We start from the raw sequence: 25,958 nt of genomic DNA on the forward strand, positions 1-25,958 counted from the left end.
AGGGCATACGCCTAGGAAGTGTCTGAGGCCAGATTTGAACCCAAGAGCTCCTGTCTCCAAGCCTGGTTTTCTATCACTGAGCCACCTACTTGCTTCAAGAGACTTTTAATAATCCATTATCCAGCCTTGTCCAAAAATCTCATCTGTGGAGGAGCTCACTATCTGCCAGGGGGAGTCCATTCTACTTGTGATAACTCCGGTTGTTTTTCCTTACCCCAGCCTCAGTTTACCTCTTTGTCCTTTTCCTTCCTTGGTCCAAGTTCTACTCTCTGGAGCCAAGCAGAGGAAGTCCGACCCCTGTTCCCCCCTGGCAGCCCTTTCAGACCCTTAATGAGAGTTTCTCTTATGACCCAAGATCTGGAGTTCAGCCCAAGGGCTGTGTTTGTTCCCACAGAGTGTTCCTTTTTGGAGGCTTTCCGGGAGAGCCCCACATGGGGGGCCTGAAGTATTGGGGAGTCCTAGAGATGGAACGGATGCTCGCTGAGTGCAGAGGTGCTTTTCTCTGTACTCCAGCATCCAGCATGGGGGGATCAATGATGATTCCGTGACTTCCCTGTTGGGAGTCAACCGTGCAGGCCCAGAAGGGAGTGGGGCATCTCCTGGCTCTGGAGGCCATTGTTTCTCTGGGCAGCACCTGGAGGAGGGAGACGCTGGATAGAGACCCACCCTCAAAGGGGGCTCTTAACATTGCCCAGAGGAGGGCGGATCTGGACCCAAGTCAGGGTAGTGGCAAAGAAGGAAGAATAAAGCAGCAGCTGGGAGGCTCAGGGCACAATCAGTAGAATGAATGGGTTAGCATAGGGCCCAGACTCCTCTGGAGTCAGGGAGGCCAAGGAGGCTCACTTGGGCAGATGGACTTTGGGGTGACACAAGCAGGGGATGCGAGGATGGGACTGTGGGGAGGCCACCATCATGGTCTTGTGTTAAGGAGCAGATCCTCCAGGGAAGGGGCCCAGAGCTCTGGGAGGAGAGCTGCGCTTGGAGGCCAGGTGGGGAGGAGGCCAGAAGGAGCCCACGCTGTCAGAGGGCATCAGGAGAGGGGAGGAGGGGGTGGTGCCAGCAGGCTCCGGGAGGCTTTATCTGCTTCATCCCAGCTGTGTGCAGGGAGTGTAAAGAGCCGTGCTTAACAAATGACTTCCATCCCGGCGACCCTGGTAAAGCTTCAGGTGGGCTTTCCCAGGGAATGGTGCTTCAGTATTCAGGACGGATACGAAAATATATTAAACGTTGTATTTCTTTCAACTTATTCATGGTTGCTGACATTTCCTGATAATTTATTGGGGGGGGGGTTGATGCTTTTCAGTCTTCCCTCTGATCTCCCTTCTCTGTCCTTTTCTTCATTAGTTCTCCCAGATATGGAATTTCAGAGGGTGAGCCCGTAGGGGGACTCTATCTGCTTCTCTTCAAGGCTATCTTCTGATGAAGGACTCTTGGCAGGGAAATAAGGGCTGCTCTCAAGTGTGATGGTCACAAGAATGTCGGCAGCATGGAACACAATGGACCTCGATTAGGACACAAAAGGTGGGAAGTGATTCTGCCTTGCCAAAGGCTGTGCCGGGGGAGGAGAAGCCTCCGTTAGGGGCCTGGCCACAGAACGTGGGTCTGGGGGGCTTTGCCCTTGCAAGGTGACTCTCAGGGAGTCATTTGGTTTTGGCCTCCCCTCCTGAGGAAGCATCTACCAAAGCCTGGAAAGGTTGTGGGTTGCCATCAGTCAAGGGAGGCCCCACACAGGAATCCTCTTTTGGGGCAGTGTGAAGCATTGGGTCAGTCAGAGGCCTGCTGAAAGCTCTTTATACATCTTTATGGAGGCTAAAGAATTCTGAGTGACAGTGAGGCAGTGCAGGGTGGCTGTCACACACACACACACACACACACACACACACACACACACACACACACACAGGTCCATCCAGCCTCTCTGAGGACCCAGGGTCTGCCTGCCCAAGTGTGATGTCACAGTCAGAATAAGAAGACGAGACACACCGTGCATTCAGCCCACGTACACAGGCATCACACAGTGCTCTGCCATAGTATCGTGGTACATTACTATATAGGTTTTTTGGTACACACACATAATCAATTCTCTACATATGTGACATTCTACAGTTTGATTGGATATTATCAAACCACCTAAACAACACTCTTGTGATGTTACCTACAACAAAGAATTCTGTGATCATTTACGAGGTTTCTACAACACTCTGTGATAGATATGATTAATGTGAATAAAGCCATTTTTAGGTTAGCACCCCTTGACTTGCTGAGAGGATCATTGTGCTTTTGACCAGCTTTCACTATCCATCATAATTGCTTGGGAGATGAGCAACAAAACATTTTCATATCTAGGTGTGAGGGCTTAAAGCAGGCCAGTTCTGGGGTTTTCCTCAGTTTACAAGTTCTGTTTTTCTTGCGTTACTTTGAAGTGCCCAGCGATGCTGCTTGGCTTCTGTTCCAACAAATTCATTGGAGTGTGGTAACTGTAGGAGAAAATTCATTATGGTACTCAAGGTTTCAGCTGGTGTTTATTGTAGGGCCTTGGAGCGTGTCTTGTGCTTGAGAAAGGAGGGGTCATGGGCAATAATCTTTGGGCTTTTATTCTGTAATTGCAATCTTTTTAGGGTAATAACCTAGGGAGTTTAAAGTATTTATTGATCCTATAAGTATTTGCTCTCATATTATTTCTCCTGTATTGGGGAGAGAATAATAATCATAAAAGTCCACTAGTGGGGAAAATTTGGGGAAAGAAGTCACAAAGGGGGATCATCAGGGGGCCCTCATTCTTGGATCTGCCTTGCTGACCTTCCTTCCTCGGCCATGACCTTGTCAACCAGTTGGGGTATGATGGCCTCCTGCACAGGTGCCCCCCCACACACACACATGTGCATCCTGGCCCAGTGACCTGCTGTGTGTGTGACTTTTGTGGCACACGAAGGCTGACACGCAACTTTCTTGCCCGCCTGGAACATGAAAGGATCAGCCAAGAAGACAACTCCTTTCCGCTCTCAGGCTGTGGCCTGTGAATCTTGAAATTTCCCAGACTCTACCTTAGAACATTTGGTTAAGACCATTCCCCATTTTAAACAGTGAAGCTACTTAGATCTAAAATGTGAGAACTCTACTTGGATCAGAAATGGGAGGACCTCTACTCCACCCGTACTTAAGACTGCTTTAGGGGAGAAAATTCCTTGCTGAACAATGAAAAGTACTTAAACCCATACTTAAGCCATGCCTATTTTTAGAAAGGGGTGCTAAGTACCTATAAAGGTCAAGCAACTTGTGAATTTACAAGGAACAAAGAACTGGGAAACTTACTCAGAGCTTTCCTGGTGTGAATTACTCAAAAGTTCACACCTTCTTGTGAACTAAGAATGGTCTGTCCTTTGAAAAACGTCTACTGTGATAGGTAGATGTAAGGACTTAGGGGAGGTGGCATAGGAGAAAACCTGCTATGTAAGAAAAAGGAGATACTGTTGAAAGGAGCCTGGAGATATACAGGCTCTTGAGAGACAATATCTAAGGAGGTCTTTCAAGGGAGGCTGACTCTGGCTGGAACTCCCTCTGGGGAGACTCTGTCACTAGAATCCTTGCTTGGACAGATCTTGTGGTGAGTGATTAAGGACTGACTGATCTTTTCTCTTAAAGGCTTAGGCTTGGGTTGGCCAGGGCTGCCCTGGGCTGGCCTATTCTTTTCTCATTTATTTCCTTTTTCTCTCTCTCTCTCTCTTTCTTTAATTCCTCATTGTATTATTAATTAAATTCTCTATAAAACCCAGTTGACTTGGGTATATTCATAATTGGGAATATTTCCCTGGCGACCACCTTATATATTGATTTTAAAACAAGACACTGTAGTGAAAACATATTTCCTGTGGTCACAATTTACTCACCCACTCTTATATCTACTACAATTTATATCTTCAACCATTTTAACTCTTACAGTTTATGACTCCAACCATTTAATCACTACAGTTTATGGCATATACTTTTTTAAATATAACAGGCCCTTGAGCTCTATCCAGCATCTTAGCCTGGCCAGTCAAGTGGAGATCATGGAGCCATTAGAGTGGTCCCTTTAAATTCAACAAATGTTTATTGAGTACCTACTCTATGTGACGAGGTGGTACAGTGGAAAGGACAAGGCCTAGAGTCAGGAAGACTCCTCTTCCTGCATTCAAATATGACCTGAGACACTTCCTAGCTGGGTGACCCTGGGCAAGTCACTTCACCCTGTTTTCCTTAGTTTCCTCATCTGTAAAACGAGCTGCAGGAGGAAATGGCCAACCGCTCTGGTATGTTTGTCAAGAAAATCCCAGATGGGGTCATAAAGAGAGGATGTGACTAAAATGACCGAAGAGCTGTGTGCCAGGCATTCCACTAGATGATCAGCCCCCATATTCCTGAGACATCTAGCTGTTAGCAACACCTTAGAATTGGAGAGTATGTCCCCAAGTTCCTAAGGGCCTCATTTTCTGAAACAGAGCCCAATAGCTGTAGTTAAATATCTGTCAGATGCCCAGGGAACTGAATGCCAAGCTAAGAATTTATTATGAGTAGGTTTCACGCATGCTTTAGTGGAAATTTGTAATCTGTGCCATACTTGGTATTCTGGGTTCTTAAAAGCCAAAAGTATGAGGAAAGTGCCTCATATTCAAGGGATGAACCTGAAAATGGAGTCAAGGTTGATGGTTGTTTCTAGGTGATAACTAATGATAAGAGGTAACTTTTTTTTACATTTGTATAGAAATATTTATTTATTTATTTATTAAACATTATTTCATTTGGTCATTTCCAAACATTATTCATTGGAGACAAAGATCATTTTCTTATCTCTCCCATAGCTGATGCGCTATTCCATTGGGTATCACATGTGTTCTTGATTCGAACCCATTTCCATGTTGTTGGTATTTGCATTAGAGTGTTCATTTAGAGTCTCTCCTCAGTCATGTCCCCTCAACCCCTGTAGTCAAGCAGTTGGTTTTCCTTGGTGTTTTTACTTCCACAGTTTGTCCTCTGCTTGTGGATAGTGTTTTTTAGATCCCTGCAGATTGTTCAGGGACATTACATTGACACAAATGGAGAAGTCCATTACGTTCGATTGTACCACAGTGTGTCAGTCTCTGTGTACAATGTTTTCCTGGTTCTGCTCTTTACACTCTGCATCACTTTCTGGAGGTTGTTCCAGTCTCCATGGAATTCCTCCACTTTATTATTCCTTTGAGCACAATAGTATTCCATCACCAACATATACCACAGTTTGTTCAGCCATTCTCAAATTGAAGGGCATCCCCTCATTTTCCAATTTTTGGCCACCACAAAGAGTGCAGCTATGAATATTCTTGTACAAGTCTTTTTCCTTATTATCTCTTTGGGGTACAAACCCAGCGGTGCTATGGCTGAATCAAAGGGCAGACAGTCTTTTAGCGCCCTTTGGGCATAGTTCCAAATTGCCCTCCAGAATGGTTGGATCAGTTCACAACTCCACCAGCAATGCATTAATGTCCCCACTTTGCCACATCCCCTCCAGCATTCATTACTTTCCTTTGCTGTCATGTTAGCCAATCTGCTAGGTGTGAGGTGATACCTCAGAGTTGTTTTGATTTGCATCTCTCTGATTATAAGCAATTTAGAGCACTTTTTCATGTGTTTATTAATGGTTTTTATTTCTTGGACTGAAAATTGCCTATTCATGTCCCTTGCCTATTTATCAATTGGAGAATGGCTTGATAAGAGGTAACTTTCTGCTGTGGAGTGAGCCAGCCTCCCACAGGGGATGGGGTCTTGGAGGTGGGACAGTGTCGGCGAAATGATGGATGGGGCACAGCTTTTGCATTCAACCCTCAGCACAGGTTTCACAGGATAAACTATTCCACTTTGGCTGAGACCTGGCTTTATTTTAGACCCTCATGATCACACATCTACTAGGCAGACAGTTGCATTATCAACATACATGTTTCTTTGGAACCTAACAACAGACAGGAAGCCTAGGTAGATAGTCAATGCAACACTATTGCTAAGGGCAGGATCAGTGGGTAGAATCAACATGACCCAGATATAGGTTAGGGAATTCAGAGCACAGATTTGCTAGAAGTTTTTATGCCTAGGAAAGAGGGCCCTGTCTAAATGGGTGTATAAGAATCCTTAGGTGTAATTTTGTAAGTGGGCTCTCCTGGTAATATCCTAGGGAGACAGAGTGGAATATCTGTATTAACCCTGCAAGCATGTTGCTGTCATCTGTTTTTCCTGAGGCTAAGTAAGAATGATAATCACGGCAATTCCAATAATAAGGGAATGATAATAATGAAAGCCACTTGGGGAGGAGGTTTCAGTGGGTGTTTCCATCCTTCCTGGGAACTGCTTTGCAGGCCCCAATTTCCACGTGGACCGTGTCAAACAGTGTGGTCTTTGATGGCTCCTGGCAACTTTCCAAAGTAGAAGGTATGTCCATTGGATGCAAAGGCTTTCATTTTTGGCAAGTAAAAAAATGTTTCTTAAAGAGAGGGAAAGAATGGGAGTTTAGAGAATCACTGTCAATTCACCAAGTGTGAAAAGGGAAAAACAAACTCTTATCTTATTTAATCCTAACCAAGTTGAGTCTGTGCTCTCATAGTTACTTTTATGCTAATAAAAATAGGTGATTTCTTTTCTTAATTAAAACACAATTTAAAACTTTTACCTTCTGTCTTAAGAATCAATAGTGTATATTGGCTCCAAGACAGAACAGTAGTGAAGGCTAGTCCACTGTAGGGGGAGGAGTTAAGTGACTTGCTAGGAAGTATCTGAGATCAGATTTGAACCCAGGATCTCTCTAGACTGGCTTTCAATCCACAGAGCCACCTATAACTGCTTCCCCAAAGAGGTGATTTCAATGATGCTTTCTCTGATACAGAGCCCAGTCCTTCCATGGGGGATGCCATGGTCAAAATTTCATCCCCCCAAAAACAAACTCCTGATAATAAAGAACCTTCCTATACTGAGTTCAGCTGGCTCAGACAGTCTGAGGACAGGCAGACTCTCTTCTTTCTCTGTCTTTCTGTTTCTTTCTGGGTCTCTCTCTCTGTCTCTGTCTCTGTCTCTGTCTCTGTCTCTCTCTCCCCCCCTCCCCCCCAATCAGGCTCTCATGATGTTTCCAGTTTGGTAGGTCCTCCCCGCCATGTTGAAGTTCCATAATAAAACTTCAGTAGAAGGATGTTTATCCATAACTTATGCATTGGTGGTTCTCAGACCACATCCTATGAAGCTCTTGGAGACCATGAGATCTTTGCTGGAGGTCTGTGAGGTCAAAACCATTTTGATAATAATCCTACAGTGTTTCTAATATAAAAAGTGTTGATAGATATAATCCACATCAACAAAAGCCCTTGGGAGGGGGTCCTCAGTAATTTTTAAGAGTGTAAAGTGGCCTTTATGTTAAGAAGTTTGAGAAGCAGCTCTGTCAGCAACCATATCCTAGTGAGAATCATCCCAGGAATCTATGTGGAAGTGAAGCTGCCTACCAGTGATGACGTTGTTATGGCCAGTGTCTGATCCTGGAGCCCCAGTGGCTAAGGACTGTCCAGAGACATTTCTTCTTAAAGTAACAAGGATTCATCTTCTCTCTCTCCTTCCCTCCTCACCCCTTCCTCCTATTGCAGAAAGTAAACAAAAAACAAAATCCTTTTGAGAATGGGAACATTCAAACTACCCATTCTATAGCAACCCTATTGGAAGCATTGCCCCGTTCTTGTCATTGAGCCTACCGTGTCTCTATGCGGAGGTGGACAGTAGTCTTCATTGCTAGTTCTCTGGAGTCATATTGGCCATCTCATTGACCAGAGTTCTTTTGTCTTTAAAAATTCTTCCTTTTTATATTGTTGTAGTGTAAATTGACCTTTTGTTCTGCTCACCTCACTGCATCAGCTCATACAAGTCCTTTGAAGACCTCTGAAGAAGGATTTCTCTGAAACTCCCCTCTTTCTTTCTTTCTTTCTTTCTTTCTTTCTTTCTTTCTTTCTTTCTTTCTTTCTTTCTTTCTTTCTTTCTTTCTTTCAATCCTTACCTTCCATCTTGGAAGAATTGGTTCCAAGGCAGAAGATCAGTAAATGCTAGGCAATGGGAATTAAGTGACTTGCCCAAGGTCACAGAGCTAGGAAGTGTCTCAGGCTAGATTTGAACTCAGGACTTCCCATCTCTGCACTGGTTCTCAAGCCAGTGAGCTACCCCATCATAGTAGATTCTTAAATGCTTACTGACATGTTGATTGAAGGTATCAGTTTTTTTGCCATACATTTGGGCAAAATAATTTCTAGCCTTTTTCTTTATTCTTCATCTGTTCTGCTCCCCCCCCCCTTTTTTTAATCTTTGGAGTTTTATTTTCCTGGGTTTTTTTTGGTCAAATTAGCTAATAGATTGTTTATTTCATTAGTCTTAAAGAAAAAACTCCCATTCCTCTTTATTAATTACAATACTTTGTTGTTTTTAATTTTCTCTTTTTGATTTTCAGACATTCTATTTTTGTTTCTATTTGTTTTTTTTTATTTTGTAGTTTTAAAAAATTGCATTCCCAATTCGTGCCGTTTCATTTTTTAGGCATATAAATTTTACCTTAAAAACAGCTTTCCCACTTGTGTATCCCATAAGTTTTTATGTTATCTCTTTTTTTAAGATAAAATTTGTTGGTTATTTCTACAGTTTATTCTTTGACCAACACATTCTTTAGGATTCTATTATTTAGTCCCCATTTCAGTCAGAATGCTTTCTTCTAACTTAAAATTGTTGTTATGTCGTGGTTAGGTAGGGGTATGTTTAATCTCTGCAGCTATTTTGGCATTTGTTCATGCATCTTTATGCCCCAAATTATATTTAATTTTCATCAAGGTGTCATTCAAAAAAAGCTAAGAAATAAATCTGCTTCTTATATTTCCTATTCAGTTGTCACAAGACATCTATCATTTCACTTTCCTAAATTCTATCCAGATTTAAATTTCCTTTTTGATTTGCTTCTTTGTTAGATTTGTCTAAATCTAAAAGGAGCATATTAAAATCCCCAACAATTGTTGTTTTGCTCTCTATTTCTTCCTATTATTCAGTTAACTTTTAAATATTTAGATACTCTGCCAATTAGTGTGAGTACATATTTTTATTGATATTATTTTATTATCTGTGGTGCCTTTAAGCATAATATAGTTTTCCTGTTTTTTCTCTTTTAGCTCTCCCTCTCCCTTCTTGCCTTGTTGAGATTAACCACCACCCCTGCTTTTTTGGATTTGCCTGAGGAATTTTATTCTGGCCCCTTGGTTTAACTCATTGTGAATCTTGATGTTTCAAGTGTTCTTGTGAATAGCATATTGTGGGATTTTGTTTTGTAATCCATTTTGCCACACTCCTCTGTTCTGTGGGTGAGTTCATCTTATTCACATGCCTGGTTATGATTGTTAGGTGTGTTTTTCCCTCCATCATATCCTGTTATAACATTTCCTTTATGTTTTTAAGAATTTGAAGGGCTGTCATATGGAAGAGGGATTAGACTTGTTCCCAGAGGGCAGGACCAGGAGCAGTGGGTGGAAGTTGCTGCAAAGAGGCAAACTTAGTCTTGACATAAAGAAAAACTTCCTGATAATTTGAGCTGTCCAGGTGTGGGATGGGCTGCCTTGGAGATGGCTGGCTGACTCCCCTTATTGGAGGTCTTCAGACAGAAGTTGGGTGGCTACTTGTCCAGCACAGTAGAGAAGGGATTCCTTAAAGTCTTGGGTTGGCCAGGTACTCCTGAGAGGTCCTTTCTAGCTTTAGCATTCTGTAGTCTTTCCAGGTCTAGTGGTTCTTGCTCAGGCATCATTGTACTTCACCTAGGCAGCTTTGGAAACATGTTGACTGCTTCCTTCTTCTGATTATTCTCTTCTACCTTGGCTTCTTAATTATTTCATAAAATGGGGTTTCCAGCCTTTTTTCTTATTTTTAAATTTTATTGATTCTTATGGTCCAGTGATTCTCAGATTGTTTTTTTATTCTCAGATTGTTTTCCAAGCCAGTTATTTTTGATGCGAGGAGATACCTTACATTTTCCTTAATTTTCTTTCCAAACTTCCCTTTTTTTTTTGTTCCAGTATTTCTGGTTGCCCTCTGGAGTCATTGGTTTCTGTTCTAATTTTTGTGTCTATTACTTGGGTACAGTTTTGCACCTTTTCTCTGAAGACATTCATTCTCCTTTCAAGTCTCTGTTCCAGAGCTCTCGTTTTCTTTCTCAATGATTTTTTCTAGAATTCTCGTTTCATTTATTCTACATATATAGTGTATATTATAAGTACATGTAACATGATTATGTATATCTTAGGTATGTATTTTATATGTTATTTGCAATGCATATGTGGGTATTATATATATATATATATATATTATTACCCCTGGCTTCATTTCTTCTAGAAATTCTACTTGAGGCTCTAACCAAACCTCTGTCTGAAGCTTTGCTTATGGAGTTATTCCCAGCTTCTGGGAATGTGTCTTAAGCAATCCTGAACCCATATTTCTTTAGCCTCAGTTTGTCTTTTCTCCCTGATTCCCTACTCTCAATCAGTTGCCAAATCTTGTTTGTACTTTGAGGCAGCAAGGTGGTACAGTAGAGAAAGCACTGAGCCTGGAGTCAGGAAGACATGAGTGTAAATCCAGCCTCAGAAATGGGGGCAGCAGTGTATTGAGAGCCAGAGTCAGAGATGGGAGGTCCTGGGTTCAATCTGGCCTCAGAGACTTCTTAGCTGAGTGACCCTGGACAAATCACTTGACCCCCACTGCCTAGTGCTTACTGCTCTTCTGCCTTGGAACTGATACACAGATTCTAAGATGGAAGGTGAGGTTTAAAAAAAAAAAGAAAGAAAAAAGGAACTAGCTGTGTGATCCTGGGCAAATCACTCAGCTTCTGTTTGCCTCAGTTTCCTCAGTTGCTACCATTTATGTGAATCCCCCCAGCTGCTCATTCCAATCCACTCCAAATTACCTCTGAGCATTCTCTCTGGCTGTTCCCCATGCCTGGATGCTCTCCCTTCTACACTGGCTACTGACCTCCCCGGCTTCCTTTAAGTCCCAGCTTAAATCCCATTCTTGACAAGAAGCTCTCCCCAAACCTTTTAATTCCAGGACTTTCCCTCTGTTTATTATTTGCTCTTTCTCGTGTGCCTATTTCTTTGCTTGCTGTCTCCCCCATTAGACTGGGAGGGCAGGACTTGTCCTTTACCTCTTTGCATCCCCAGCACTTATGCCTGGCACATAGTAGGTGCTTAGGGAAGGTTCACTGACTGACTGCGTCCCGTGTCTGAGGTATGTTCTCTGCCCCTCACTTCCACTTCCTCGTTCCAGCTCTTATAAGAAGTATTTCCTCAGCCCATAATTGTTCATGCTTCCTCTCTTCCTTCTGATGACTCGGAATCTGTGGACACATCTGTCCAAGGAGCACCCTGAGTCACCAAGAGTAGAGAAAAGAGAACCAGAGCCGGGGACCTGCACCTGGGCGAGAGGGGGAATGGTGGAGGCCTGGGTGGCCGGGCCCCAGAATCAGGAGCGAGCAGCGTCCAGGGGACGGGCGGAGGGAGGGAGGGAGGGAGGGGGTGGGGGGTGTCTGCTGCTGAGGAGAAAGCTGGAGAAGGTTCTTGAGGATGGCTCGGCAAGTTCAACGGCTTTGTTTTCTGAATGGCTACTTGTGGAGTTTTGTTGTTAATTAGGTCTTGCCTTCGTTTATTTCTCCTTTCCTGCATAACTTTACCCACCACTTGCTTTCCCTAAGGTCTTTTGACTCTAATTCGCTTGACTTTTCTCTTCCTCGCTTGTTAATATAGAAGTGCAATACAGTAGACAGTTTCAGGCTGGACTTGGCAGTAACAGACCCACTCTGGGGTCTTATGACCTTGGGCAAGTCATTTGTTTCTCCTCTCAGGGTTTTGTTTTCTCATCTCTAATGAGAAGTTTAGAGGAGATTATCTGGTGGGATTCCTTTTAGCTCCAAATTCTGGCATCCTGTGAACTGAAGGCCTGTGCTCCATCCTTGAAACGTCCTCTCTTCTACCGGAAGCCGCCAGGAGTTTCTTCCTTGGTCAGACCTCAGTGACTTTGGGGAGCCTTCCTTCCATGGAGTGGCATGCCGGCCTCTGCCATTAAATGTCCGGCCCCCAGAAAGGACAAAAGCCCCCTCCTCCCTGGCTTGGTGGCTCACTGTGTGTGCCTTCCGGCATGGTCTAGGCCCCAGAAATGCTGGAAGGCCTTGTGACTATAAAGCTAACAGAACCCAAACTTGGATTCCCTCCAAAGCAGTCACACAGCAGTGTGAGTGGAACAAAATCAAACGTGGATGCTGCAAAATTTAAAAGAAGGAATGTGGTTTCATTCATTCATTTATTTGTTCATTCATTCATTCATTCATTCATTCATTCATTCATTTATTTGTTTGTTTATTTATTTATTTTGAGAGCCCTCACCTTCTGTCCTGGTTCCGAGGCGGAAGAGTGGTCAGGGCCAGGCCATGGGGGTCAAGTGACTTGCCCAGGGTCACCCAGCTGGGAAGTGTCTGAGGCCACATCTGAACCCAGGACCTCCCATCTCTAGGCCTGGCTCTCCATCCACTGAGCTACCCAGCTGCCCCCGTGAATGTGGTTTTAAAGAAGACTCCCTTACCCTTTTGTAGAGATAAGAGATCTACAACTATTATACAGTGTATAGTTTTGGACTTTTTTTTGGGCTGTAGTGATCACTTATGTTGATTTTCCCTCTTTTTGTATTTAGAAAACACACAGGAGGGAATGGAAGGATGCTGAAGGAAATTATGCTTATTAAAATATTTATACAGACGTTTTTCAGTTTCATGTAGTAAATGATCTATTTTGTCCTTTGGGGGAAAAAATCCCAAAGTAGTCACTGTAGAAGAAGTCGCTTATTCCAACTCTGCATCCATTGCACCGAACGTTTTGGAGGGAACTTTCCTTTCGAGGTCACCTTTGGGGAAAGTTACAGAACATACGTGAGTCCAGTCAGTTTCTTATAAAATCACAATTTTAATCTGCAGTCACAGATAGCCTCGAGCGCTGTTGCCCCTCTGGGGCTCCACTCTTCCCCAGGCTGGCCCTTGGTCTCTGGCTCCCCTATGGATGTTTTGCTTTTGCCATCCTTTTTCCCAAGGTGAGTTAGGGCCCCTGACCCTTCCCCCTTTTTCCTTTGGGAAAAGATCACGGATTGTAGTGTTCAAAGCCAGAAAGGGCTTTAGAAACCGCACATCCAGCCCTCTGATGTCATATCTAAGGAAACGGAGCCGCGATCCCTGAAGTCAGCCCCCCGTGTCCCCCTCCCCGCTTGAGGATCTTTAGAGGTTTTATTACAATCCCCTGGAAGGGAGCCTGAATAGGAATCAAAATGACCAAGGGACACGTGGCCAGCGCTCCGAAACTCATCTCCAAGCTGAGGTCCGTTAGAGGCAGCGCGGCCTGGCGGGGAGGGCCCTGGCCTTCCCGCGTGTGTCTTCGTTCCAGGCCGGTCCTCCGCGCTCCCTCGGCCCTTCCTGGGCTCCCTCGGTGCCTGCTTGGCACAGAACCCCTTCTTTCCGGCCCCACCTGGAGACGGGTGCACGTTGTGCCCTGCGTGTGTGAGGCAGGAGGGCAGCGAGGGCAGGCAGCGGAGCCGAATCCGTGCCTTATAAGGATGCTCTGGAGAAGGGAAGACTTAGGCTAATGGGGGCCACGAGGGCTGTATTCTTGGAGGTGGAGGGCTGTCATGGGATCCAGGGATTAGACTTGTTTTGCTTAGCCTTGCAGGTCAGAACTAGTACTAATGGGTGGTGGTTACACAGACGCAGATTTCTGCTTGACATAAAGCCGACCTTCTTAACAATTGGAGCTGCTGAAAAGTGGAATGGGCCCCCTCCTGTTAGGGGAGTGAGGTCCCCATCAGCAGCTCTTCCCGCACAGCTTGAATGGCCACTCGCGAAGATTTTGTAGAGGGAATCCCTGCTCTGCTCGCATTTGAGCGAGATGATGTCAGGGGTCTCTTCCAGGATCCCCACAATTAGCCAGCCCCATTCTCTCTGGGTTTGGATGCATGATCTTGGGGGCTGGACCTGTTCTCTCTGTCCTTCCCATCCCCCTCCCTGAGATGCTAAGAAATCTTTCTTTTTAAGCCTTTCCCTTCTGTCTTTCCAAGGCAGAAGAGCAGTAAGGGTTAGGCAGTGGGGGTTAAGTGACTTGCCCAAGGCCACACAGCTGGGAAGTGTCTGAGGCCACATTGGAAACCAGGCCCTCCTTTCTGTAGGCCCAGCTGAACCACTGCACCACCTTGCTGCCCCGAGTAAGCGCTGTGCTCCATGTGCAGTCATGGAAAACATTTCCCATACTTGCTAGTTTGTGGAAGAGCAAGGGAAGCACAGCCCATTTGAGGCTGCCTTCAGACTCCAGCAGGCCTTTGCTGGAGGGCAGGTGGCACTGTTCGTGCTGAGCCTCGGCTGGCTGAGAAGAGCGGGGTCCTCCACACGCTGCTGCCCCTGCTGTCTCCCTCCATCTAGCACGGCAGCATTTGGTCACAGTCACACGGCACAACTTAGGTAAAGTCTCCAGGGAGACCCGGAGGAATGCTCGAGGTGTCATGGAAAGGATTCTTGTTCGGGCACCGTTAGAAGGGAGCGCCCCGAGGAGCCTGAGCTTCGGAAATGCTGCTGCCTGTCTTGAAGCGTGCCCCGTGTGGGGCCTCCTGTTTGTGGAAGGCCCTTCTCTTCTGCCTGCTCTTCCAGAGAGGTCCGCTGTGGGCTCCGGGACGTCCTGGAGGGACGTGGCTTCCTTTACCCTCCTCAAGCTCCCGTGAATGTCTCCTCTGCCCCAGCGTTTCCTCCCTGTGCAGCTTTCAGAGAGCCCTGTGGGCTTTACAGAATCCCCTGGCTTACAAGGGCCCCCCAGAAGCCATCAAGGCCCGCTTATCCCTGGACAAGCATTCTCTCTACAAAGTGGCAAACAAATGGTCCTTTAGCTTTCACTTGGAAGACAACTTCTTTTTTCAAAGCCTTTATCTTCCATCTTAAAATCAGTACCGGATACTGGTTCTAAGGCAGAAGAGTGGTAAGGGCTAGGCAATGGGCGTTAAGTGACTGGCCCAGGGTCACACAGCTAGGAAGTACCTGAGGTCAGTTTCAATTTGAGACCTTTTATCTCTGGGTCTGGCTCTCTGTCCTCCGAGCCACTCAGCTGCCCCGTTGGAAGATAGGGGCAGGAACCTCTCTCTTCTAAAGCAGTCTGTGCCACTTTGGAGGGGCCTTCATCCTTGAAAAGTTCTCTTTGATCAGGCCGCCCTCTGCCTCTCCACAGCTAACCCAGAACCACTCCAGGCCCCCTACCCCCAGTTCTCCCCTGTGTCTTCTCTTCTTCAGACTGGGCAGCTATGCTTGGCTCAGCGGATTCTCAGATGACATGAGCTCAGTTCTCCTGGCTGCCTTCCTTTGGATGTTCTCAAGCTTAGCGATTTGTGGCAACCTGAACAGTGGCAAGAGCAGGGAACCTAGTATTCCCTATGTGGTGTCACCAGGAAGATTAGAGCGCGACCACCAGTTCCTGAGTTCTGGCCTCAGCAGCTCTCTTGACTCACCCGTTTTTGGGTCAGTCACCATGGATTATTAGGCACCTACTGTGTGCCAGGACCGAGGACAAAAGTACAGAGAATGCAACAATTTGGTTAGAAAGGGGCTTATGTTCTGAGGAGGTTCTGGGTTTTAATATGGCCTCAGATACTTCCTGGCTGTGTGACCCCGGACAAGTCACTTAACCCCCTCTGACTTGGAAGTGATACACAATATTGATTCTAAGACAAAAGGCTTTAAAAAAAGAAAAGGATATGCTAGACAAGGAGATCACCAAATAACATGACTTAAATTATAGTTTTAAGATATTTTAATATATTATATTATTAAAAAAAAAACCTTACCTTCTGTCTTAGAATCAGCACCAAATATTGGATAAGGGCTAGGCAATGAAGGTTAAGTGACTTGTCCAGGGTCACACAGCTAGGGAGTGTCTGAGACCAGAGTTGAACCTAGAATACTCATCTCCAGGACTGGCTCTTTATCCAGTGAGCCACCTAGCTTCCCCTTAAATTATGGTTTAATAAGTAGGAAACAACTCATTGTCAATGTAGAAGCCATTCCCAAATCATTTGTCTTTCTATGGTTACATCACTGATTGTGAAAATCAACGTAAAACGAAGAGAAATCATAAAAATGATGAAAAGATATTATGTGAAAATTAAGTGTTGATTCTGCAAAATGGGAAGGAACTGGATGAACAGACTTCAAAACATTTTGACCATTTCCTAAGGAAATTTAACCAGTGTAAAATAGTCACCATGATGAGGAGACTGAAAGAATTTGGAAACCACCTCAGTCAGCAAACCCTTGATCTCCTTGCCAGCGAAGAGATGACAGCCAAAAGCAACACCAGTTTAGAATAGAAACTCGTTTGTAAAATGTTATGGATGGAGAAATGGTAGAAGATTCGGGCAATGCTGACTCCTAAAGTAGCAGGAGCAATGGAGGGAGACATGGGTTCAAAGAAAGCTTGGCAGGAGACCTAAGCAAAGTCTCCTCGAGGACATTTAAGGAGGAAACTAGAAGGGGGACAACATACAGATGAAAAATGGGGGGAAACAGTAGTTTGTTCATAACGAATTCTTTTGACCATCGAGGAGGGCTATAGTTGGACTCTAGCATCACAGACTTCGACCCCCCATGGAGTAGAAATGCCACTGATGACCAGAGAGACAAGGGCGGCTCGACCTGGCCAGGCCCAGAGCACACACGCTTGGTCCATGGAGGCCCCGGACTTTTGCGAGGATTGAGAGAGCCAGCTTCAAGGGGCCTGAAAGAGGGAAGGACTCCTGGAAGCGTTGGGCCTTATCACCCCCACGGCAAGCTCCTGAATCTCACTTTGGATTCCCAGTTCTACCCAATATAAGAATAATCAAGCGACAGTCAGTTAGTACGTGCCTGTCCCGGTTCCTGTGCCAAGACGGACGTGGCGCAGTCCCTGCCCCCGAGGAGCCTACGTTTTATTGGCATGGGGGGAGGAGTATCATTCAGAATGGATACAAAATGAATGCTAGGTAGTTTGAGAATAGCGAGCATGGGCAGCTGGGAAAGGAGGCAGTAAAACGTCGAGAAAAGGGAGCCTTTGGGCTCAGTGGATTGAGAGAGCCAGGCCTAGACGTGGGAGGTCCTGGGTTCAAATGCGACCTCAGACCCTTGGGTGACCCTGGGCAAGTCACTTAACCTAACCTGCTTAGCCTTCACAGATCTTCGGCTTTGGAACCAATGCACAGTATTTATTCTAAGATGGAAGGTGAGAGTTAAAAAAAGAAAAGCCTTCCCAGTAAGGTCCGGGGTGAAGCGAGGGTACCCGCCATCCCCACTGTTATTTAATACTCTATGAGATGCTCTCTGTGGCAGTAGGAGAGAAAAAGGAAGGAAGGCATTAGAAGGGGCAGTGAGCAAAGCGACCTCGCCAGGAGAGATGCTGTGACAGTGTAGGAGGAGAATCCCAGAGAATCAGCTGGAAAACTAGCGGAAGCGACCATCCGCGTGGCAGGAGGCAGAAGCGGCCCACATGAGTCACCCCCTTGAACGTATCTGCTACCAACAAGGCAGCGGGAAGCCGGGAAAGAGGAACTCCACTTCTAATGCGCTCAGACAACGTCCCCTACAGGGCAGCCCGCCTGCTGCCGAGACCACAACCGGCCTCGGAGAGCGCGAAGAGCTTCAAGAAGACGGCCGGAGCCCAGCCTCGAGGCCGGTGAGGAAGGGGCGGATTCCAAGCATGAAGGACGGCCAGAGCCAAGACTCAGACGCAAGATGGCGAGTCCTGTGGGAGCGGCAGGAAGAAGGCCAGTTTGGAGGGGAAGCGGTGTGGGCCGAACCCTCGCAAAGCTGTGTTTGGGGCCCGGGAAGACCCGAAAGCCCGCAGGGCGGCTCCTGTGGAGTGTATAGAGTGGGGAGGGGCGTTAGGGCTCTGCTGGAGGGCAGCGGCTGTGTGGAGGGAGGCTGGGAGTGGGCTGAGACTGGGAGTAGCGGCGAGTTCGGTTAGGAAGCTGTTGCCGTCGCCCTGGCTAGAGGAAGCCCAAGTGAGGGTGGTGGCCAGGGAGTAGCGATGGGGAGATGGGAGGGATGCTGGGGGGTTAGGAAGATCTGAGCAGCTCCTCAGAGGCGAGGGGCCAGGCGGTGGGACACAAATGGGGGTCGGGGTAGAGGCTGGGCGGAAGGGGGCGGAGGAATCCCTCGTTATCCTCACCACGGAGGGCACAGAGTAAAGGTGCCTTGACGGGTTCCCTCAGGAGTCTGTGCCCTCCTGCGCTCCGGGTTTCCTCCCGCCTAAAGAGTCTTCCTTTGCCCCGTGACTCCCAAGTCCCCGTCCCATGTCTGGGGGCGCCTTAAGTCAGGTCAAGCAAGCACTGGCTAAGTGGCTGCCAGGCCCTGCGTGGAGCCCCTGCGAGGAGACAGCCTGCCCCGCTGCGCCCAAGCGGGACCAACTGGAGATAAGCAGGAGAGGGAAGCACCGAGGATTCCCGAGGCCCGAGAAGAGCTTCTTGCAGGAGGCGAGACTTGGGCAGACTCAAAGGAAGCCAGAAGACGGAGGTGAGAAAGGAAGAAGCCGGACCCGGGGCGCAGCCGCTGAACCTCAGGGGTGCTGATCAGAGAGTACGTGGAGGGGAGACGGAAAGCTCGGGGGTGGGGGCGGGGAGCGGAGCTCTCCTATTGGTTCTGGGGGTCCTGGGGAGCCGCGGGAACTCCCCGAATGGCGGCGCCATCTGACTGTGGAAGATGCGACAGCTGAGCGAGGGTGGACAAGCGTGGGAAGGACTGCGGCCCCGCGGCCCTGCCTCTTGTTGCTGACGCGCTTGGGGCGCGTGTGCGTTGGGATAGTGGAGCCCTGGCTCCTCTGCGGTCCGCTTTCTTGGGGCTTTCCTCCTGCGAGCCTCGGAGCGTTTATCCGAGGGGAGGTACGGGGCGCTTTTCTCCTCTCCTCCACCTCCCTTTCTGATGGGGTGTCCAGGTCCGTCTCCACCGAAATGTGAACTTCTCGTGCCTTTCCCAGCAATTAGTAGGGTGCCTGGCACATAGTAGGTGCTGAATCAGCACTTGGCCGCTTGATTGTTTTCCATCGAAAAGCCTCTTGGTTAGATCTGCAAGACTCCAGACAAGTCCATAGTTGCCACCGTTGCTAGGGGACTCCGTTCCTGGCCCAAAGTCTGTCATTCCCATGTTTTAAGGCCTGTGCTGTATGCACAGCAGTCTACGCTGCCTTGGGAATCACCTGCTTTATCTTTAGGAATCTCTTTGGCTCGAGGCTCTGCAGCCTTTTTAGGGCTCTCAGTCTTGACTTCTTGCCTTTCTTTTGTGTCTCACAGTCTTTCTCCCCAGGAACAGTCGGGCAAAACCAACCAGCGTGGCGACTCTGCCTTCCTTTTCTCCCTCCGCTGGCCTCAGGAGTCATCACTCAGTGTCTCCTTTTTTCTGAGTTCACTTGTTTTCTTGGGTTACTTTTAATTTACGTTATTGTGTATGTGGTTCTTTGGGTTCTGCTCATTTTGCCTGACATCCGCTCACACAAGCCTTTCCCTGTTTCCGCCTTCCTGATTTGTCCCTAAATTACCTTTGTAACCCTAGTCAGCATCCCTCCACTTCCTGCCCTCCCCGGTGCGCCCCGCTCGTTCCTCATCCATCTCCCCTCCTCGGCTGCCTCCTGTGCCTGAGCTGCTCTCTCTCCTCACCTCGGCCTCTCCGAGGCCCTCGTTTCCTTCCAGCCCTGGCTCGGGGCCACCTTCTTCAGGAGGCCTTCCCTGATCCCTTCAGCTGCCAGCGTCCTCCCCCAATGCGGCCGAGTGGAGTTTGTAGGTGGTACGTTAGCGTGTCCGCACGGTTTCCCCTCCGGAACGCAGCCTCATCTTCCTCGTTTCTCACAGCAGTCGTGTTCTGGTGGAGTCTTTTGTCGCTGTTCAGCTGCCTTCCTGCGGAGAGCGCCCACCTTGGGTCCAGGGTTAGCAGGCCTGCTTTCCTTATAGCCCTTCTCCTGGATGGTTTCTCGGACACAAATTCCTCAGCTGTGGTTGTTCTTGGTTTTTGCCCACTAGACGAAACTTGTCACCTCTCAACTAGTCACAGAATCAGAGTTCGGCTCAATTCAGTAAACAGATTACCTTCCCGTTGTGTGCAGGGAGCCCCGAGGTCAGTGCCGGGGACCATAGGCTGGAGTTGGAGGGGACTTTGAGGGCTCATCTAAACCAGCCCCTTCTTTTTACAGAGAAAGAGACTGAGAGCCCCGACATACAAGTATAAGAAGACTGAAATCCACTCCGGCCTCAGACCCTTCCCAGCGGTGTGACCCTGGCCAAGTCCCTTCCCCCCCATGGCCTAGCCCTTCTAAGATGGAAGGGGAGCGTTTACAAAATCAGAAGTGAAAGACTGGGGATTCAGTGCCAGGCCCCTTCGCTCCCACGTCTGCGCTTTTTCTGCCGCTCCTTGATGCGGGGTGCTCTGCCTCGCCGCGCTGTCCTGCGCCTGGAGGCCGGGACGCCCATGCGAGAAAGGCCTTTCCCGCCTCCGTTCGGCCTCCCACCGGGTTCCCGATGGAGGAGAGCACGGTGTGCCTGCTAGTTAGGTCCCCCGCGCCTCAGCCCCTGGGATCGGGGGGTCATATTCTCAGGATAGCTTCATCATTCCGCCACCCGTCTTCTTCCCCTCGCAGTGAGGCCAGCTTCCCCGGCCCACAAATAATTCCTGCGGCCCGGATGCCAAGAATGGCCTGCTCTGGAGGCATCTGGCCGCCCTGCCTCTTGGAGATGGTCAGTACCTGCTGGGCAGGGATCACACTCTCATGTCTTAAAGCTCCGCCTCGCTGATTGGTCTGGCCCAAGGCCTCTCCCCAGGGAGCATCCAGATTGTAATTACCCCCTGGTATGCGTGTTCTCGGGGAGCTCCTGTCTTCATGAGTGCTGGTCTCTGCTTGCAGCCCTGCCCGGAATGACAGATGGCTGCTGGCCTGTGCCTTGGCGCGCGTTTGGAGCGTTGGCACGCTCGGAGCCGCGCAGGCAGCCAGGGGTGGCACAGGGCGGGCCACGCAAGGAGACTGTCCTGGGCCGCAGTCGCGAGACGAGATGCCATGTAACAAGGGAATCACTTTAAAAGACTGATATATATTAATTTAAGGTCGCCAAGGAATTCAGCTATGTAATTCCTAAATGAAAGACTCAAGTCAGCCGTCAGCCTTTTTTGGAGTTTAATTACAATAGGAGCAAGAAAGGAATTAGAGATAGAGAGAGAGAAAAAGGGAGAGAAGGGAATAGGGCTTAAATACCCCTTCTGTTTAGGCTGGGCCAAAAGGCCCAAGCCCTTAGATAGCTGGGGCAAAGAAAAGAGATCAGTCCCTATCACTCACGTGACCAAAATGGAGAAACAGTCTCAGAGGCCCCCACCTTCAGCTTCCTTCAGCGCAAGCTTCTCCGAGTCCACCGCAATCACCCCGACCAAATTCCTCCACCCTCTTTGGAGTCTTCAGACCCCCTATCTTTAAGGAAACCATCCAAGTTCCTCCCCTCAGTTCTCCCATCTACCAATCACTGTTCATCAATTTCCCTGTGCCAATGGAGGCTCTAGCTAAACCCAGGACCGCCCAGAGGTTTCTGGCTTTTGCACATGTCTGTTGAAGGTCATATTTTCAAATGATTAAATCTTTACTCCTTTGCTACAGCCCTTTCTAAATCCTGTTAACCTGAGTAGGGTAGAGATTGGAATAATTAAATTTTGATCTAGGCTGCAGCCCTTACTCAATCCTATTAGGACTGAATAGGGTGGAGATTTATTCCAAGTATCTCCATTGTATCAATTCTAAAATCAATCAAGACTCAAAGAAATTCCTGTTCTATGCTTAAGCATAGGTCAAAGTCCTTTCCATTGTTCAGCAAAGGGTTTCTGTCCTAAAGTAATCTTAAGAAGGGAAGAGAAGGAACCTCCCATGCCAATGGGGTTCCCATTCCAATAGACTATCAGTAAGAAATTTTCCAAGTATGAAATATCCCAATGGTGAAATTTCCAACATTTATAAGTCTAAGGAAATTTGAGGTTTACAGCCATCTTGCCAGTGCCTTCTGTTTCTCTTCAGTCTGCGTGCCCTGACGCCCCCCTGCTGACTCCCGGCCTGAGCCACGTCTGCTTCCGTCTCCCACCCCGTCTGGCCAAGTCTGGTGTGATCCACTTGGTCCAGTCTGTGCCGTCAGAAGGATTCTTTGTGTCGGTCCTGCCAACGGCTCGGAGCCCTCTGCATTGGCCCTCCTTCTCCGCAGGGCATCGGGGGGCTCTCGGTCTGTGCATCCAGTGGGCCACAGCAGCCGCCCCTGGAGAAAGCACGTGTCTGCCAGGACCAGCCTTATTTTATAGCTCGAGACATCCGTCTTCGTAGCCTCACAGGGCTTGGCCCTGGCTGGGACCCCAGAAGGCCTCGACTTGGACAATCTCACGTCCCTGTTCTCCAAGTTGTGTCGCCTTTTGTTTTGTTCTGCTCGCCGCTCAGGCCAAGATGGCGCCTCTCGTCTGTAGGAGCCGAAGGATGGCGTCTCCGCGTCCCTAGTGAGACGTCAGGCCGCCTCTCTCCTCCCTTCCTAATCCCGCCGGTCTCCCCTCACTCGTCCCTCATCTTCTGACCCCGTCGTTCCCTGGAGCGGCTCTGCAGGCGGCGGGCCCTGTCTCCGTCCTCACCCCTTGGGCGCTCCGGCCTTTGGTGCCGCTGAGCTCTCGCTCTCCCCCCCCCCCCCCATGTCCTCCTGCCTCCGCCATCACTCCACGTCGCGCCTGTAAAAGACGGGCGCTGCCCAGGGTTCTCTCGGCCCTCGAGGACCTGCCCTAACGCCTCAGCTTTTATTTAATTAATTAACTAATTTATTTATTTATTCCTTAGAATCAGCCCTGGTTATAAGTTCCGAGCCGAAGAGCGGCGAGGGGTTCAGGGACTTGCCCAGGGTCGCCCTTCCGGTGGCCGTTCCGGAATCTCCTCCTCCTCCCGTCCCACGCAGAGGCCTCTCCCTGTAAGGTCCTGCCCCAGTCCTGCGTGAGCGTCGGCTTTGTGGGAGCGCGGATTCTCGTCGTCTCAGCGCGAGGCCACCGGGCCGGCGGGGGGCTCGGCGACTCTTCTTCCTCTCTTGTCGCCACAGAGCTAGTGAATGGCTGGGTCGAATGAGGTCGCCGAGGTTGGGGAAGCTGGCAAGAGAGGACACGCCTTCTGCTGGACAGCTTCGGGCTCTGCCTCCCACTCCCGTGTGCGTTCGCCGCCTCCATCGGGACCAGGGAGTGACCTCTTCCGCTTCCCCTAAACAGCAGTTTTAGGGACCCCCGACGGGTGGGTGGGGCTCCCCGCGGTCACAGGACCATGCAAAGGGCCATGGTGTTGCGCTCCTGTCTCAGGCGGGGGGGTTCTCAGTGCATCCCTGGAATTCCTCTGTGGACCTGCATCTTTGAAGCTGATGCTACAATTACCGCCTCGGCTCTTCCCAAGGCGGTACTGATGGAAGAGTCAATGAAATCGAAGGTCGCCAGCCTGGGAGGCGTTGAAAGACAGCTGGCTATGATACGATTTCTGATTTAATAATGCGAATGGGAGGCTAGCCCTTTGTAATAATTAGGACTAATTACTGAAGAGGTGTTGACAGATGGGCTAAGAGGAAACAAACTGGCTTTATCCAGTGGCTTAGAGTCAGATTACCAGCCTTGTGTTATCTGTTTCTCAGAAAGTAGAAGCTTCAATCATTCACTCAGTCTTCAAAGGGGAAAAGGATCCCAACACTGTGCGGGATTTGGAAAGGAGCTATGAAATACGTCTTTGATTCAAAATAGTGAAATTAATCCTCCATAAATTATTTTCTTTCTAAAGTTTGAATTATGGATGGTGAATCAGCTTTGAACTCTCAGATCCATTGATTAGCGATGACTGGCGGGTTCTCGTTGTTTTCTTACGAGCATTGGGGACGTGCCGGCCTCTTCTCCTTCCCCGTTGGGCCAGGGGAATGGGGCCGGGTCTGCTTCTTCCACAGGCTTGACGGGGGCCGCGCCGGAGATGGGCAGGAGGGCACAGGCCGCTTTCAGGGCTTGGAGCTCCGACTCTTCCGGGTTGCATCGATGCCAAGTGAGGATTTGTGTGAGACCAACCAAATTCAACACTGGTGCCTGAACAGGAAAGTACAGTGTATTTTTATTGGCACCGACTATCATTTATCCAGTCTTTTATGATCATGAGCTGCAGGTAATGAGATAGGAATCTTTAATATCTCAGCAGGCTTGTACTATTTAATTTGTTTTCTTAATCTGGAATTTAACTTTTTCTCTAACATAAGCAAGCGGGTTTGAGCTCCTTCTGCAAAGGCCCCGTAGACATCTGGAGCAGGGACCGTGGCAGGCCCGTGCCCTCCCTGGGCCGTCAGGGCGGCTCTTCAGTGATTCCGTTCCTTCACCTTGGGACGCCGAGGCAGCTGCCCCTGCCGCGGATACCATTTCCCTGGCTGGCTCCTGGGAGGATTCTCAGGAGAGGGTGCTCTGCCCCTGGCCCAGAGAGCACCAGGGCAAATCGTCTGGCCGCTGACCTGCCAGGCCGGGGAACCACGGGTCCTCGGGGGACTGGAAAAGCGTTTGGCACATTACCGCAAAGAAGGGTTCTGATCTGTCGTAGACTGTGTCGGCGTCATTTCTGTCGGAAAGGAAGACGACGTCCGGCCCCTGATGAGCGCCATGGTGGTGGGGGCCGGGTCTCGTCGGGGTTTGCATGCAGGAGACGCCTAATAAATGTTCCTTCGTGTCCTGTTGAGTTTTTGTCCACTTTTCAGGAGCACGAGCTCGCTTTTGGTGATTTATTCTTCTCTACGCAGGGGACAGTCTAATGAATGTTTAAATATTTATACCAGTTTGCTGTGCTCTAAGATTGTTGTGCTTTGATCTGGATTTTCTGGTTTGAGATAATGGTGCCGGGAAACGTCTCCTAATGAATTTGGTCCGAAATGACAGAAGAGGAAGAGCTGCTGATGGATTGACGCTTCAGTTCCTGCCAGCGCCAGCGCCAGGACAATGCGCGGCTGTTCCCAGCACATTCCGAGGCTGGGAGTTCAAGTTCAGGGACGGGAGGACGGCCGGGCCAGGTGGGATTCGCGTTCCCTCGGCCTTTGATCTCCTCGATGGCCTCCGTGCCCCAGGAAGAAGGCAGGCAGAGGCGGACGGATGCCTCGACTTCTCTGCAGCCCTCCAGGACAACACCGGGACGCAGACGGAGCGTTTTCGGCTCAGACGACGCAGGAATGACGACTCCCGCCTCGTGGCGCTCCTCCCTTTGGGGGCCGCATCGAGGGCCGTCCCTCCGGGCAGCCGTTCTCCCTGAGCCTCAGGAGCCGCCGGCAGCCTCGTCAGGCCGGCCGCAGGGCCGGTCCTCCGTGACAGGCGCCCAGGCGTTGGGCTCTGGTTCGGAGTTAGGCTTCTCAGACTGACGTGCCATCTGATAACCGGCCTTATCCAAATAACTGCTTCCTCCTGCTCAGTGCAAAATGCCATGCTCAATTGAAAAATAATCATTATTAAAGGAGACACTTGGTGTGAGCTCGTAGGTGACATGGAGTGGGAGAGAGGCGACGAGACGCGGACTTACATTGGGTACACAGAGAAAATAACCAAGGCCAAGCCAGAAATACCTGATTGCCCACGTGTGCTGTTGTTCTCCTCCGAGGTGCCTGGGTGGTCTGGAGGGCAGAGCCCTGGACAGGAGGGCGCGATGGCCTGCGTTCAGATCCTTCCCCACACATTTCCAAGCTGCAGATCCTGCCAGAGGCGCCGTGCCTCCGTTTCCCCCTCTGTAAAATGGAGATAAAGATCCGGTGAGACCAGGCATGGCAAGCCTTAGAGTGTCCTATCAGTGCCAGCTGTGATGCCTGTCACAGTCACCGATCAGCTCATGCTGCTT

At 48.9% G+C, this 25,958-nt stretch overlaps 1 protein-coding gene across 6 annotated transcripts in view; it reads left to right on the top strand.

Annotated features, from left to right (window-relative positions):
• The window catches only part of GNB1L (G protein subunit beta 1 like), a 144,041-nt gene that overhangs the window by 30,866 nt on the left and 87,217 nt on the right, over positions 1-25,958 (top strand). For 2 of the 6 annotated variants that reach the window (XM_007506091.3, XM_056821401.1), the window contains exon 2: positions 1,345-1,521. The exons of the other annotated variants lie outside the window; for them this stretch is intronic. The gene's annotated coding sequence lies outside the window, so the exon portion shown is untranslated. The remainder of the gene's footprint in view (positions 1-1,344; positions 1,522-25,958) is intronic. 6 annotated transcript variants of the gene reach the window in all.

Source organism: Monodelphis domestica, chromosome 3 (assembly GCF_027887165.1).
Source record: "Monodelphis domestica isolate mMonDom1 chromosome 3, mMonDom1.pri, whole genome shotgun sequence".
Classification (NCBI taxonomy): domain Eukaryota; kingdom Metazoa; phylum Chordata; class Mammalia; order Didelphimorphia; family Didelphidae; genus Monodelphis; species Monodelphis domestica.